Here is a 17803-nt window from a genome sequence, read left to right as displayed (position 1 = left end):
TTTTTGGTTAAGATTGTAATTTAGTTGCTGGGAATCACGTAGAAATGATAGGTCTCTGTCTGTGGGAAACACGTCGTGACATCAATGTCACCAAGCTGAAACAACACTGGCCACTTACATGACAGCATTGGACTGAAGTCTGTGTCCCCCAAAATTCATAGGCTGAAAACTAAACCCCCCAGCATGATGGTATGAAGAGGTGCGGCTGTGGGCAGTGATTGGGTCATGAAAGTGGAGCCCTCTGCAATGGATCAGTGCCCAAGAGGAGTAGAAGGGACAAGAGTTCAATCCTTCCACCATGTGGAGGACACAGGGACAAGGCACCTCTGTGAACCAGGAAGTGAGCCCTCCCAGACACCAAATCCATCAGCACCTTGACCTTGGACTTCTCAACCTTCAGTACTGTGAGAACTAGGTTTCTTTTGTGTATAAGCCACTCCATCGTGGCATTTTGTTATAGCAGCCTAAATGGACTGAGACAGTGACTTTGGACAAAATCACGGGATTGGTTTCTCCATCTGTAAGATGAGGATCATGATTGCCCACATCATTGTCAGGATGAAGGAAGATGCGAGTGTCCAATCAATGGTGGCCCCTGTCCCCTGGGCTTCACTACACACTCCCATCCATAGATGGGCAACTTGTCTCCATACACAAACCTGAGTGGAGGGAACCAACCTCCGCAAACTCTGATGCCTAAAAACTCTGGGTTTTCTCTTTGTTGGTTGCTTGCTCAAGAAATTCTGTCCAGCATTCACTTCTCAGGAAGCTGTTCCTATGGAGTGTATTTACATCCTTCCTCCCTGGATTCATTTATCTGCAGTTTATTTTTCTAACATCCAGTACAATCCCCATAAAATGGAAAATCTCATTCATGGCTCACTTCTGGGAGACTTGACAGATGCTGGTGAAATATTTAGAAGTTTTTATTTAAAGAAAAGAGCAGAAACTGAGGTCTGCCACGCTGCGAAAATGTGGTTCAGTCCCTCAAAATCACGCTTCACTGTCACCAGGTCTTATTTGGCTTTTGGTATTTTTCTAGAAAGACTGTAATGACTGTATTTTTATTCAACGTCAATGTAGATGGCACTTACCTTCCCATCGCTTTCATGCACAATTTCATGACTCTGAAAATTAAACATATAACTATTTGCTTTCAGGGTCAAGTCATTCATTTGGTGAGGTTATTTTAAAAGCAGATGTTCAAATTCTTCACCTTTCAGAGAAAACGCAATGAAAATGCAGGCAAGATTCCAGTGGCATGATGGTTTACTTGAAGGAGTAAACTGTCTAGTGGACAATCCAACACTCAAAGGGGTGGGAGGGCCAGCTGTCATAGATAGTCACCGAATAGCAACTTAATCATTTCTAATTCTCTGTCAGCGAAGAAGGTGTGCTCAGACATGAGCTGTGTCCTGAGTACAGTCTTGCACCAGGTAATGACATTTCCATCAAAGAGGGACTGCATGTGTGATGGGTGTCCAGTAAGATGACCTCAGCTGGTGATGTCATGACTGGCTTGTTGGTGAGCACACTCCGTGACGCTCACACCATGATGAAATTGCCTGTCAGCACATTTCTCAGAACAGGTCCCTGTTGTGGAGCAACACATCACTCCATTTTCCTTTCTTTAAAAGGAAGGAACATGGAGACCCTTGGGCCCTTAGTCTCAAAGCCAGCTTTGCCAGCCTTGCTGTCTGCCCACTACCCAGACCATCTGAAAAAGAGATGTGAGAAACAACATCAGAGAAGGGACTGGGGATTCTCAGGCTGGCTTCCTGACACTCTTCCCTGGCAGGGGTAGGAGAGACGCACGCACGTGTCAGCCCTCAACAGCTCAGTGGCATCACAGGTAAAATTTCATCATGAGGCCGGGGACATAGCTTGGCGGTCGAGTGCCTGCCTAGCAACGTGTGAGTCCCTGGCTTCAATCCCCAGCTCCATAAAGAAAAACAAATTCACTATAAACAGCACTATGATGAAGAACCGCCTTCTCAAGCCATGTCCAGGTGAAACTCTGCAGGACTCATCTCTTAACAATTAGTTCCTCACCAGAGAGACTCTCCACAGCAGCGAGAAGAGGCCTAAACTCACCGAGTTTCCAGCACAAGTCAGAATCCACCTCAGGATGGGGGATGATAAGGTTATCCTCTGGCCCGTCCCCTTCTCAGAGATGCCTGGAAACGGAAGCAATGCCGGTCGCGTCCTTCACTCTCTTTTATTGAATGAAATAGGCGATCTTGAGTGTGAAACTATATCATGTCTTCCTGTGGGACTCAACACATTATCTCCTGTTGATGGAGTGGGAAAATGTCAAAACCCAAAAGTATATTTTCTTCACCTGATTATACCTTGCTAAAAGAAAAGGAAATCTCCCCACCTCTGCAGCACAGCAAAGTCTCGCGGCTTCTCAGCTGTGAACCAGTCACTGTGAACCAAGAGCCTTCATCTTGTGGTCTGTTCTCCTGAATGTAGGCAGAATTCAGCAAGTGGATGACTGGCTCTTTCAGCCCACAAATCCTGAGCACCCCTACGTGGCAGGCCCCACTCTGCGATCACAAGAAGGAATGTCCCCTTCCCTCTGCTGTCCGACCAGGAGAGATGTACAGGGGCAGCAAAGAGCCAAAAGGGGGAGGCCAGCGTGGCCTGGTATTGCTTTAAAACACTTCCTCTGATAAAAGTGCGAGCTGAGGCCCAGGGCGGGAGCTCTTTATCCCGGACAGTATCAGCAGAGCAAAATGGGAACCCAGAAGCAGACCCTTGTGAGCATGATCAGCTGGTTTTTAACAAAGGTGCAAAAGCAATTCAACGGAAGAAGAGTGGTGTTTTCAACAAATGGTGCAGAGAACTGGACATCCGTGGGCGCTTCTACTAATAATAATGAATAATAAATTCCACAAAAACCTCACACCTTCTAGTAAGAGAAACTAAAGTAGACCATAAACCTAAATGAAAAATACAAGACTTTTTAAACGTTTTAGAAGAAAATCTTTGTGATCCGGGGCTAGGCAAAGCATTCTGAGATACAACACCAAAAGAGATTAAATTGTTAAACTGGACTTCATCATCATCATCAAAACGTTTTACTCTGTGAAAGTTAAGAAAATGAAAAGACAAGCTAAAGAGGGGGGGAAATGAAGGTTGGGCATCTGAATTCAAAACAACAAAGTCTGAAGGGTTCCAAAATCTGAAAACTTTTAAATGCCAACGTGACATCACAAATACAAAATTCCACACAAGACCTCCCATGATAGGTTACGTCAAAATGCAGGCGTACTAAGAATACGGTCAAACCCTTGCACAGACACTTTGTCAAAGATATGTCTAGGTAAAAGTCCAAGAAAAGAGGCTATCACTAGTCACTAAGCAATTGCAGATTAAAACGGCCATGAGATACCACCACGTAGCTAAAAGTCAAAGTCCCACAATAACAAGTGTTGCTGAGGATGCAGAGAAACTGGAACATCAAAATTATTTCTTATAAAGGTATAAACTTATCATATGTGCTCACAATACCAAGAGAAATGTAAGCCTATGTCCATGCAAAAATCTGTAAGCTAACGTTTGTTAGAAGTTTAAATGATAATGGTCAAAAACTGGAGACCACCCCAATGTCCATCACTGGGTGAATGAGTAAACAAATTGCAGTCTATCCACCCAGTGGACCACCACCAGCAATAAAAAGGAACAATGTTTATTCCTAAAACAACATGAATCACTTCAAAAACACTGAGCTAAGAAAAGTCAGGCAAAAAAAGACTATACACTGTGTGAGTTCCTTATAACATTCTAGAAAAGGAGAAAACCACAGCCACAGGAGAAAGAGCCGGTTTCCTGGGGCCAGGATTGGGAACTGGGTTAAGTCCAAAAGAGCAAGAAGGAATCTGGGGTGGGGTGGGGAGGTTGATATGGGCTATATTGTAATTATAAAGGTGGTGACATAACCACATTCTTGTGTCAAACTCAAAATTGTATACTACTTACATTCTTCGCTAATTTTATTGTATATAGATGAAGCCTCAAAAAAGGTTGACTTCTTTAAAAAAACAAAAAGGATGAGCAATAGAATTCCATATACAAAACTAAGAATGCTTTACAACGGACACAATAATAGACGTGTTTGCTCTAGGAGCTATCAAAACACACCATAGAGTCACCATGATTTTAAAAACATGCTGTTGGTGCATCAGTAGAAAAATAGATCCATGGACATAAAACAGAGCCCAGAACCAGAGCAAAGTACATATTTAGTGCAAAGTTAAATCAGCAACTTAAATGAGTGGAAAAAGAAGAGCCTATTCAATAATCAGACTTGAAATCTGGATTCCATTTAGAAAAAGAACCAAGTTCGTTCTTTCATGCACATTATTCTCAAAAGTGAAGTCTTAATAGATTGATTGACCTGTGAAGGCTCACACTACTAATTTCATGACCCTGTTCAATGCCTAGGAGGCCACTTTTTGCCCTATGGTGGAGTCTTGCTATAAATGAACATGGTGCTGAACACCCAGACTGAGCTCTGTCTACCTTCCGATGGAAAGTGGCGTCATTATCACCGTGGGAAGTTCCCTCCACCTACCCAGAGGAGAGAGATTGGGAACTCTGAAATGTCTGCATCCCTACTGGCTCTTCTGAGCTGCCAGGGGGTGAAACCCAAAGTAAAAGGATGAAGGTGTGTTGATCAGACTCCTCTATCGTCCCCCAGTCATCCAATGCAAGGGTGCAGGGTGGACGCTGACTCCTAAGAGGACTTGTTCAGGAGAAATCCATGCCAGAAGGAGAGCTCCATCAACACAAGAGGAAGCTGCAGCCTGGGAGGGAGGAGACCAGGGAGGAATTCGGGTGGCAGGTGGCCACAGAGGAATGACAAGATCAGATGGTGGCTCACCAGAGGTCATTGGTGTGAACTTCCCCTCTCTGACCACAGCTGCAGAAAAGATTTCTCACAACGGGATACCTTAGGTTTGTTTTTTTTTTTTCCTTTACTTATTTATTTATTTCAATTTTTTAATTTGTTCTAATTGGTTATACATGACAGTAGAATGCATGTTGACACATTGTACACAAATAGGGCACAACTTCTCATTCCTCTGGCTGTACGTGGTGCAGAGTCACTCCAGTGTGTAATCATCCATGTCTATAGGATAATAATGCTGTTTCATTCTATTGTCCTTCCCATCCCCACAACCCCACCCCTCCCTTCACTCCCCTCTGCACAATCCAAAGTTCCTTCATTCTTCCCTACCCCCAGTCCCAACTATGGATTTGCTCCACTTACCAGAGAAAACATTCAGCCTTTGGTATTTGGGGATTGGCTTATTTCACTTAGCATGATATTCTTTAGTTCCATCCATTTATCTACAAATGCCATAATTTCATTCTTCTTTAAGGCTGAGTAATATTCCATGGTGTATATGTACCACATTTTCTTTATCCATTCATCTGTTGAAGGGTATCTAGTTTGTTTCCATAGTTTAGCTATTGTGAATTGAGCTGCTATAAACATGGATGTGGCTGCATCATTCTGGAAGGCTGATTTTAAGTCCTTTGGGTACAAACTGAGGAATGGGATAGCTGGATCAAATGGTGGTTCCATTCCAGATTTTCTGAGGAATCTCCATGCTGCTTTCCAGAGTGGTTTCTCCAATTTGCAGTCCCACCATCAATGTTTTCTCACCAACACTTATTATTGTTGGTATTCTTGATAGTTACTGTTCTGAATGGAGTGACATAAAATCTTAGAGTAGTTTTGATTTGCATTTCTCTAATTGCTAGAGATGATGAACATTTTTTCATATGTTTGTTGATCAGTTATATTTCTTTTTCTATGAAGTGTCTGTTCGGTTCCTTAGCTCATTTATTCATTTGGGGTTTTTTTGTGTTACGTTTTTTGAGTTCTTTATATATCTTGGAGATTAGTGCTCTATCTGAGGTGCGTGTGATAAAGATGTTTTCCCATTCTGTAGGCTCTCTTTTTGCATTATTGTTGTTTCCTTTGCTGAGAAGAAGCTTTTTAGTTTCAATCCATCCCATTTATTGATTCTTAATTTTATTTCTTGCTCTTTAGGAGTCTTGTTAAGGAAGTCAGGTCTTAAGACAACAAGATGAAGATTTGGGCCTACTTTTCCTTTTATTAGGCACAGGGTCTGTTCTAGTGCTTAAGTCTTTGATCCACTTTGAGTTGAGTTGCAAGGTGAGAGATAGAGGTTTAATTTCATTTTGCTACATATAGATTCCCAGTTTTCCCAGCACCATTTGTTGAATAGGCTATCTTTTCTCCAATATATGTCTTTGGAAACTTTGTCTAGTATGAGATAACCGTATTTATGTGGGTTTGTCTCTGTGTCTTTATTCTGTACCATTGGTGCCAATACCATGCCGTTTTTGTTACTATTGCTCTGTAGTATAGTTTAAGGTCTGGTATTGTGAGGCCACCTGCTTAACTCTTCTTGCTAAGGATTGCTTTGGCTATTCTGGGTCTTTTATTTTTCCAAGTGAGTTTCATGATTGCTTTTTCTAGTTCTATGAAGAATGTCATTGGGATTTTAATAGGAATTGCATTAAACCCGTGTAAACACTTTTGGTAGCCTGGCCATTTTGACAATATTAATTCTGCCTATCCAAGAGCATGGGAGATTTTTCCATCTTCTAAGGTCTTCTTTAATCTTTTTCTTTAGTGTTCTATAGTTTTCATTGTAGAGGTCTTTCAACTCTTTTGTTAGATTGATTCTCAAGTTTTTTGTTTGTTTGTTTTTGTTTTGTTTTGTTTTGTTTTTTGAAGCTATTGTGAATGGGATAGTTTAACCTAATTTCTCTTTCAGTGGATTCATTGCTTATGTATAGAAACGAATTTGATATATGGGTATTGATTTTATATCCTGCTACTTTGCTGAATTCATTCATAAGTTCTAGAAGTTTTCTGGTAGAATTTTTTAGATTTTCTAAATATGGGATCATGTCATTGGCAAATAGTGATAGTTTGAGTTCTTCTTTTTCTATTCCTATCCTTTTAATTTTGTTCATCTGAGAATTCATTGGGTCCTAGGCTTTTCTTGGCTTTTGATACTGTCCTCTATTTTATTGCTTGATATTGATCTGTTTAATTGTGTATGACTTCCTGATTCAGTTTGTGTAGATCATATGTCTCTAGAAATTTGTGAATGCCTTTGAGACTTTCCATTTTATTGGAGTATAAATTTTCAAAATAGTTTCAATTATCTTCTGTATTTTAGTAGTGTTCATCGTGATATTTCCTTTTTCATCATGGATTTTTGTAATTTGAATTTTCTGTTTCTTTCTCTTCATTAGTGTAGCTAAGGGTTTATTAATTTAATTTATTCTTTCAAAGAACCAACCTTTTGTTTTATCAACTTTTTGAATTGTCTCTTTTGTTTCAATTTTATTGATTCAGCTCTGATTTTAATCATTTCCTGTTTCTACTGATTTGGTGTTGATTTGTTCTTCTTTTTCTAGGGCATTGAGATATAATGTCAGGTCATCTATTTGTTGACTTTTATTCTTTTAATGTATGAGCTCAATGCAATGAACTTCCTCTTAGCACCGCCTTCATAGTGTCCCAGAGATTTTGATATTCACAACTGAATATCTTGATGAATGGTTTTGAGGAAAAGAAGAGTGTAAAGGGGAACTTTTCTTCCCTATTCCTAACCTTTTCTTGATGGAGAAGAACATACATAAGCCTAACACTCAGGCCTCTATCTGCTCCTTTGCCACTATATTTTTCTATTTCCCATATCTATAACAAAACACCCGAGGACAGGAAAGGTTATTTTTAAGAAGCTTATTTTACTTAAGGTTCTAGAAGTCCAAGAACATGATACCAGCTTCTGTTTGGCTCTGGTGAGGGCCTTCTGATGGATAGATACGGTCACAATGATGGGATCAGGTGCAGAAGAGAACCCATGATAACACAGGAAGCCAGAAGGATTCAGGGATTAGTTCACTCTTCTCCAAACAGCCGATTATGGAAACTAACTCATTCCACAAGACCAGCCTTAAACTGTTCTGAAGGTGCATTAGTCAGGGTTCTCTAAAGGAATGGAACTGACAGGAAGTGTGACTATAAAAATAGGATTTATTAGATTGGCTTAGAAGACCAGAAGCTGGGTAGTCCACAGTGGCCATCTGCAAGCTGGAGAGCTGGAGGAACCAGTAGCTGCACAGTCCAAGAGGCTGAAGCCCCAGAACAAGGGGGATCAATGGTGCCACTCCAGTCTGAGGCCAAAGGCTTCTGGAAACTTCCTGGAGAATCACTGGCAGCGTCTGCTTTTGGAAGAGTGAAGGAGCTGTAGTCTGATGTCCTCAGGTGATCCCAACAGCAATCAAGAACCAGTTCGAGAAGAATAGAGCTGGGCCGGTGGCCCATGCCTGTAAACCCAGCATCTCCAGAGACTGAGGCAGGAGGATCTCAATTTTAAAGCCAGCCTCAGCAATGGTGAGGCACTAAGCAACTCAGTGAGACCCTGTCTCCAAATGAAATACTTTTATTCCATTCAAGCCTCCCAGTCTATTGGATGGTGCTGCCCACACTTAGGGAGGGTCTCCACTTCAATTCGCTATCCCACATGCCGATCATTAATAGACACATCCTCATCGACACTCCCAGAAGGCTATTCATCTTTGGCATCTCTTAATCCAATCAAGCCAGTAATTTAAATTGAACTAGTACAGAGAGGATGCGCCTGATGACCTAATGACTTCCCACCAGTCCCCACCTCTTAAAGGCTCACCAGCTCTTAGGACCAAGCCTCCACCACATGAACCTCTGGGGGACCAACCCCATTCCAGCCACAGCAGCCACCCCTTTCTCATTTGTTGGGAAGAGCAGCTGAGCCAACATAGCTTGGCCCCCTGTCCCCACACTTGCCTTTAAATCTAACCAGATCCAGATCTGAGACCATGCCCTCTGGATCGTCCCTTCTTACCACCAGTTTTACAAGCCTCTGTCCATCTATGGTTTCCATTAGGAAACTCCTGACTAGGCCCCTGCGGACAGTTTCGTTCCCTTTGGTCTTATCTTTCAGTTGGTTTAAATGCCGGCTAGGAGGAGAGGAGGTCACTTATTGAGCCTTTCATCCCACAATAAGATGTTCCATACATAAAATATGAGTCTCAAGATTCATCCACATAAACAGTGAACGAAGGGCCGTGTCCGCGTGGCTACTCCCAGAGAAACGTCCACGCCACAGCTCAGCTGAAGAGAGCTCCCTCCTCGACTCTCTGGCTCTGGTTCTAAGTCCTTCCCTCCATTACCAGAGTCCTCCTGGGCCCTTTCCTGTGACTTCTTTCCCAGAAACTGGCCTTCAGAATGCCAAGGGCCCCAGCAGGATCTGTGTGTCTTCTGGGGCTGGACCCAGGAAGGAGCAGGAAGTGCTTCCTCTGAGGCTTCCCCCCAGAAACGTGCTACTTTGGCTCCAAAGGGTAGAACTTTCTTTTTTTCTCCCCAGAAGAAAAAAAAAAAAGATGAGTTGCTTTTGACCATAACAAAAGCCAGTCAGTCATGGAAGATGACCGGCTCCAGACAGAGATTAGGGGAAACACTCCATCTGAGCAGACACAGAACCTCTCACAGTGACGCTATCCAACGCTGGTGACGTGCCCCTCACCCTGGTGCTCGGCCCTTAACAGATGCAGGCTTGCGATCCCAGACACCAGTTCCTCTCATCCCTTCCCGCATAGCCCACTTCACATGAGAAACGGCCTCAAGAGGTGGCCTTTCTTACTCCTTGGGAAGCCATGGTGACTCAGGCCAGAACCTCAAACTCCTGAGTCCTCAGTCTGCACCCTTCCCCTGGCTCAGGACTTGGTCCAGATCCTAGGCATCTTCTCCCTGGTAGGAGGCTGAGTTCCTGCAGGCAGAGAGCTGGCGTTCTACCAGTGAAGTGCCGCAGACTGGCTGGGCACAATTCAGGAGCCACTTGTCAAAAGTAACTAACTTTATTTTTAGAACCACACATGCCAAACAAAACAGCTCCTCAGGAAAAAACCCTCAGAGCCCAACTGCCACCACCGGCTTCCCACAAGCCACCTACCCCAACCCAGCCTCCTCCTCCCACAATCCTCCTGCTCTTGAGGCCGATTGGCTGGGTCGCATGGGCGGAGCCAAAAAAGTCCCCCAATGAGCAGCTCCGTGGCCTGAAAGGGCAGGGAAACAGCCCAAAGAGCATCACCGCAGAGGAGCCAATCAGCTAGATGTTGCTGGGGCCGCTGTGAGCCAATCATCAGCCGGCAGTCTGGAAGTTTGCTGGCAGCTGGAAGTTTGCTGGGGCCCCTTCGGCTGTGGCTCTCAACATGAAGAACCAAAGGGACCAACATTTGAAAAAAGCCAGCTATGTTTCTGTCACTGGGTTAGGGACATTACCGGAGTGGACGCCTTTGGGAAGGTCCTTCCAACAAAAGTCTTTGTCGGACGTTACTGTTACAGGCTGAACTGTGGGCTGTGAGGAATTGGTGGGTTGAAATCCTAGCCACTGGTGTCTCAGAAGGCAACCATATTGGGGGAGAGGGTCTTGAAACAGACAATTAAGTGAAAATGAGGTCTTTAAGGTAGGCCCTGATGGTCTATGAAGAAAAGCCAAGACACACCTGTACACGGAGGGAAGAAATGTGAGGAACCTGGAGAAGCTGCCATGCACGGGCCAAGGTGAGATCTTGGACGGCAGGCCTCCAGGGCTGTGAGTACAGGGGCTTCTGATGTGTAGGCCGCCCAGCGTGTGGCATCTGACATGTGGCTTCCAGACTGGGGCCTGGCCTGTGGTCAGAGAAAACCCACCCAAACAAGAGCTAGAACTGAGAGTCCCAGAGGCCAGCACCGAGAGTCGCCTTGTTATTGGGGACTTTGAGGCAAGGACACCCCCTGGTCCCTGCTCTCCATGTTTCCAGGCTAAACCTTTTAGTGAATCCCAAGAGAGATCCCCACATCCTTCCAAGAAATTCTCTTTCCTGGTTAAACTCGTTTGGAGTGAGTTTTTGTTTTTCTTTAGCCCAAAGAACTTTCACCGCAACAGTTATGTGTGTTATCTCATGCAGCTTAATTTTTCCCTACGAAATTACCGCTATGTATTGCAGACCAGAGAACTGAGAATCAACAGCAGTAGGCAACTGGCTGAAGGTTGCAGGGTGGTAGAACTATAGATTCGTATACATGCCCTTTCCTCTTTCCATACTATCCTTGATGCTGCACCTTTTGGTGTTCCCTGGCTAGAATCCAGCTAGAATCCAGGCATATAGTAGGTGTTCAATAAAAGCTTAGTAAATCAAACTTAGCACACGGATATATGTTCCATTTATAGACCAAAACATAGATAAATATGCCGCTGGTTCAAACTATTGCAGCAGAAAGGAAAGAAAAGCCGTGCTAGGAATCCCTTCATCCTGCTACCCTACTCCATTCCGCTCTAATGAGGCCAGAGACATTGACCCAGGCTTTCACACAACTCTAGTTCACACCGTTCTGCCCCCACTGGATTCCCAAGGCCTCTCTCACTCCTCCCGTCTGTGCGATATTGGTTTAACCCACAACCAGGGCAGCTGCTTGCCCACAGAACTTCCTATTCTCCAGAAAGGAAGGTCTGAACCCTGCACCTCTCTTCCTTCCTCTCCTGCCCCCTTGGCCCTGTGGTGAAAGAACATAAGAAGCCTTTGTCAGGAGCAGTGCCTTGGCCTTCTCCCACTGAGGAAGTGACAGGAGTCAAGAAACCAGAAAAATGATGGCAACGTGTTTCTGGGCATTTTTCTCTTCTTTGTAAAAATAAAATTACTTTTGTCCTCCTTGCTTTGGAAAGACCCCAAAATAAACCCAAGATCACTGATTCAGCTGTCATTAAGCCTCCCAGACTGACCAAGGCTCCGAGGTTCACTGGCTGCTACGACCTGCCATCTTGTATTTCAGCGTGGCTGCCCCCAGGGTGGGAGCAGAACCTCATCTCAGCCCAACCGCAGAGCCCGGAGGGAGCAGCGCGTTATTCTCTGACATTTTACAGACGAGGAGGGATGCCCAAGGAGGGACCCAGCCACACCGTCCTCTATCCAGGCGCTCAGTACAGAGACGTGGCCTCAGCCTCTGAGCTGGGATTTCAGGGGATGGAAGAGAGCGTGGGTGCAATAGGAAACGCCCACTGAGCAGCCTGGGCAGTATTTGTCTCTGTTCTACGCAAGTTGTGATTAGGGGTGAAGACCAGAGGAAGGAAGCGCAGATATCCCATGCACATTGGGGGGAATATCACACCAATTTTCTGCACAGTTCTCCAAACGTCTAACCACCAACCTTCACATGGCAATTCTCAAAGCAATTTTTATGGAGGGTTTTCATGGAAGCCTTTCAACTGCAAGGAGGAGATTCTTGGTACCGCAATTCACAGAGGAGAAAAGCCGAGAGTCAGGAGACAGCCTCCTCCTGACAGGTAGGAGCAGGACAGAGAGAGAAACCCCTCCTCTGGACTTGAGACTTGACCTTTCTTCCCTTGCATCGCGGCTGCCTGTGCGCTGGCCATCAGCATGTCTTTCCAGCCCCCAACACTCCAACCTAGGGAACCTTGAATCTGGCCCCAATTTTTTTTCCCAAAATAGAAATATCTGTATTGCATTAAAAAAAAAAAAAAGAAAAAGAAAACACATCCTTGTAAAAGAAAGCTTTTCATAATACAGAAATTCGAACCTTTTCTGTCCCCTTAACAAAGCCCTCGAGATCCCAGTTCTGTTTGTAGACACTAGACATAACAAGCACGTTCTGTTTTCCCTTTTGACCAGTTGGGATCCAAGCAAGGGCCCCTTTACCCGGGGATCCAAATGGCCGGGATCCTGAGCCCTCTCCCTCTTGAGGACAGGACCTCCATCTCGCGGTCCCCTAGTCGGTTCCCGCAGTTCCCCAGGTCGCTCACCCACAGGCCCCTCTGACCAGGGGCACCTCTTGTTTCTCCTCCAGCTCTGGTTCCCCGCAGCTTCCGGAGGAGCCTCACTCTACCGCTCCCAGGTGGACGGGACACACAGCTGTCAAGCCCACTGCTCTCCCCGTCCTGCCTCCTCTTCCTCAGTACGAGAAATCCCAACCCAACTCTGCGCCTTGTGATCAGGGGTGAAGACCAGAGGAAGGGAGCGCGGAGATCCCACCCACCGTAGGGGAATATCACAGCGATTTTCTGCTCGGTTCTCCAAACGTCTAACCACCCCATAAAGGGAAAGACGGGTTTTGAAGAGAGTCCTCGAAGGCTGTCAGCCCTCTGCCTGCTTGAAAAACGCCTTGAGAAAGCAGTGTGGCTCTAAGATGCACCAGTTCCACTCACACTCCTCCCCTCCTTTCCATTCCCCCCTTCCTTCTCTCTCCCTCCCCCTCTGGCCTCCTGTCTCCCCCACCAGCTGACCCCAAATCCTTAGACACTCAGCAACACTTCCCCTAAGGAACTGGTGTGCCCTTGCACACCCCCTACCCAGGGCCCCTAAAGCCAGAGTTTAGGAAGATCAAAGCAGAGGCATGCTCTCCCCCGGGCTCCAAATCACGATTTTGCAGACCTTTTCTTGAATTTGCCCGGTAAGAGAATAAAGTCAAATTAAACCTGCCCCTCCATCTGCACGGTCAACAAACAGAAAGACAAAACCAGGGAACAGAAGTAGGAAGTAGATATTTGATCTAGTGACTCCAAACTGGTCTCTTTTTCAGATCTGTTTACTAAGGTGGAAGACCGTTTCTGAGGGCGCGAGGGATTAATTACTCTCAGAAACGTTCATGTTTTTCTAGTTATGGTCCATCATAAGATACTGCCCTTTATAGTGATGAGACTCGATGGACCTTGTTTTGAACTTTAATTGCAACTGAAATAAAAATCAGTTCCACTAGGAGGACTCCCCATCAGGACTTTGGTCAGTGTGGTTTTAAAAATCTGCGGAAAGGTATTGGTGCATTACTTGGTCAGCGTTACACAGCACACTTAAAATAGTCCAAGATCTTTAAATAACCGCAAGGGCGACAGCTACAGCAAAGTAAAGAAAGATCTTTTATCAAGCCTAGCATTTGTCCCTCTCTGCTCCAGCAAAATGAGTGTCCTTTTGCCCCTTCACCATGAAATTCCAAAAATACCCTTTCCTTTCTCCCTAACTTAACTAAATTGATCTCCTATCACACTGAGCTCAAGTTTTGAGGACTATTCAGGAAAGAAAAATAAGTTAGCTGTCTAATGCTCCAAGGTGCTCCGTACGTTTGGACTTACCTATTTCCTTCTAACCCAAGATGTCCTCCTACATGGGCAGGAATAAAACTTAGTTTACTTAGGGACCCTGAGGGATGACTGTGAAATTCCTGCAAGCTGCGTGGCTGGTGGCCTTCCCTCCATGCTGGCCACCCATGCTGGTCACTCTTACCTTTGGTGGGAGAACAGTGAGCCTGGATCTCCCCTGGGCAGAGGGGCATCCTCAGGGTCCCTCGTGGGGAGGAAGGTGGCCATTCCAACAGAACCCCACCTGGTGCCCTGTCGCAGGACACGGCATGGGTCACCCATCTGACTGCCAGCACCCAAGTTGAGCACTGATGACCTGCGACTAGCTCTAGACTGCTCGGTGTGTGGTCCCTGGCGTCCCCACCCTGCTGCTGATGGGCAGGTACATGGAGTTTCCAACAGGGGGAGTGACCCTGTGTTAACCCAGGCTGCAAGTTCTTCATTCACCCCCTCAGGCCCTCTCCTAAGAGTGGCTGGAATTCCCAGGATTCTTTATTAAACTGTTTTCCCAGACTCCCCTTCCAACAGAGATTTTTATCTCTGACAGCAGGCTGGCCTCTGTCTCTGGAGCTGGACAGCTTCACACCCGAATCACACTCCAGTGTCTAAGCAGCCCTTCCCACAGACTCCCTGCTCCTGGGATCCCAGGGGAGGGGAGGGAGTGACGGGGTGAGTCGGGGAGCCCCTGGGCCCCACCAGCCTCTCACAGCAAGGGACACTGCCACCTCCCAGAAGGGGACCTTTGGCACGCCGGTTGCTCCCACTGCCTTTGACTCGTGACAATTCAGAGGGCAGGCAGGTGTCTGGCCCCAAGCACTTCTAGTAGCTTCTCCCTGGAAATGCCCATTTAAGCGTCTTAGCTTCCAAATCATCCAACATTTATTGGTGGGTTTCTAAAAATTAATTTTCCCCTGGAAAATGTCAAAAAGAAAATGGGAAAGCGTTTTAATTTTTAAGAGAAATTTTCAAAACAGCATTTTGAAAAGGAAATAATCAATCTATAGAAGTAAATTGCTTTATAACTTTAAATGACTTTTCCCACTCTCCCCTTCTCTAACCCTTTCAGTAATACAGTTCAAAGGGCAGGTTTCATTACTTTCCTCTGATTTTTGTAACGTGAGTACAAATAAGAAGAGGAGCACAGAGAGTTTCAGTGATGTGCTCGAGGCTACAAGACGGGGTGGCAACAAGAACCTGTTGGCTCTTTCAGCCTTATTATGTGTTCCTTCTGCCGGATCCCAGATATCCTGCCAAACTCACATGATCCATATTCGTCCATTCTGTGTGCACAAAGGTTTCACTAGAAGACGTCCACCACCACATTGTTTATATGGTACCAAAAGACTGGGAACAACCCCATACCCAGCCAGGAGTTGGGTTAAATGAACTATTCAATACTGCGGAATAGCATACAGTTATGAAAGTATATTTGCTGACCTGGAACATGGTTCATGACATGATATTTTAGAACAGGCACAGTCAGCTGTCGTTTTTGTAATTATGTACATGAATTAAAAGCCTAGGAAATGGTGTGGAAGGATATTTACCAAAATAGTTAATAGTGGTTGTTTATAGCTACCTGGATTACAGGGGATTCTATTGTTTTCTTTAGCTGTATCTTCTAGTTTTTCTACAGCAAAAGTACATCTCTTGTCTACTTTTTTAAGGTTTTAAGAATACTTCACCAGGAAACTTCATTCAGTCAGAGGACAAACACCGTGGCTACCTACACCTAGGCTCAGTGTATATCAGTGTGAAAAGACAGCTCTTGCCATTTATTTAATCCTACCCTTAACTGGCTATGGATGGTAAGCTCAGTTTATTAATAAACATGTCTCGCCAACTTACTGGTGTTTAATTTCAATGAATTTCTTATGGAAATACAAAGTGAATCATAAACACAAACATGTTTTCATGTTTACTGTATCAGGATTGTTTTTCCCAGAAACCTCTGAGGCAGTGCTAGCAAAATGACTGTATTCTTTCCCCAAGGGTTGTCTTCTTTAGATGAGGAAGTTGAAAACCGCTGACCAGGCCAGCCTCAGAGGCAGCATCCCTTTTGTTCCTCTCTGTTGGATTCCCCAGGCTCAGGAGTCTCTCTGGACCTCTATTCCCAGCCCACCTGATGGGCTGAATTGGACTCTGAGTGTCCAGTGGTTTTTAAACTCTGATTGCAAAAGAAGCCTTTGCCAGAAAGACTTACCATGAGGCTGGATGACCTGGGACAGCTTACGGCTCTCATTCCAGCTCCATTATGAAAAATTCCCTCTTCCACTCCTGCCGATTTGTACTTTATAGACATGCTAACGATGAGAAGAGCATTGGAGACGGGAGCTGTTCTGGTTGGGGACTATGCTTGTCTGTATCTTGGCTCACGCTAATCTTACATTTAGTGACAAATGTTTATTGTTTCTCTGAGAAACCTGACTTGGTGGTACTGGGGAGTGAAGCCAGGTGCATCCTATCTCTGAGTTATATTCTCAGCTCTTTTTATTTTGAGACAGGGTTTCACCAAGTTGCCCGGCTGGCCTCCAACCTGCCATCCTCTCAAGTAGCTGAGATGTCCGGCATGCGCCATGACACCCAACCTGACTCTGTTATTTCTTAATCAGGACGATCACCCAGGGCTTTTCAGACTGGTGGTCTGTGTATCTTTTGACGGTGCTTTTAACTGTCCATCTCAAACAGTTTAATCCAAATGTTCATTTCAGAGCGAAAGACAAAATAAATGTGAATGAGATTCATCCTCACCAAGAAAGAAACAAAACCAGGCTCGAAGCAAAGTCTCCTCATTCACAGATGGTTTCCCCCACACTGGCTCTCTTAAGAGCCACATCAGGACTGGATTCTCCTAGGTTTTCCTTCTGAGAGAAAGACGGCAGCCGTTGCCTTGGAAACCCTGCCCAGCGGGCTGGCATCACGGGACTTTGCTGGTCCTGCTCCGTGGCTGACATCCAACGCTGACTAATTCAAGTTTGGTTTGGTTGTGGCTTTGCTCAGGGGATACAGAGAGGGGGGAGAGAACAGAACTTGAGCGAGTGAACCGAGTACAGCAGGCCCGCATTCTCATTGAGAGCAACACAAGCGATGACAAAAGAAATTACCCGTGCATCTCCATAATGAAGATGCTTGTGAAATGCCGCTGACCAGAGATGCTGTTAAATAAAGTGCTCACGTGCCCATGTTTTCATTCTGTTCAGAATTCCATGAGCCAATGCAAGTATTGTCTTCAAGACATGCCACCTGCCTGCCACCCACGACTGTTAATCAGGCGGCAGCGGCAAGTGTGGGTGGAACTTCTATTCTAAGCCTCTTTTGTGGTCTTCATGCTCTAAAGGGCGAGGTTCTGCTGCTGTCCCTCGGGTTACACATGCTTCGTGTGATCAGCTACTGACCACGGTCTCCATTTCAGATCAGCACCGGTTGAGTATCCCTTAGCTGAAATGCTTGGAACTAGAAGTGTTTCAGATTTCAGATGTTTTCAGGTTTGGGGATATTTGCATACACATAATGAGGTATCTTCAGGATTGGACCCGAGTCTAAACATGAAATGCATTGATGTCCCATGTACATGT

This window comes from Callospermophilus lateralis, chromosome 10 (genome assembly GCF_048772815.1).
Source record: "Callospermophilus lateralis isolate mCalLat2 chromosome 10, mCalLat2.hap1, whole genome shotgun sequence".
Taxonomy (NCBI): domain Eukaryota; kingdom Metazoa; phylum Chordata; class Mammalia; order Rodentia; family Sciuridae; genus Callospermophilus; species Callospermophilus lateralis.
The sequence above is the reverse complement of the archived record's forward strand: the minus strand, read 5'-3'. Positions refer to the sequence as shown.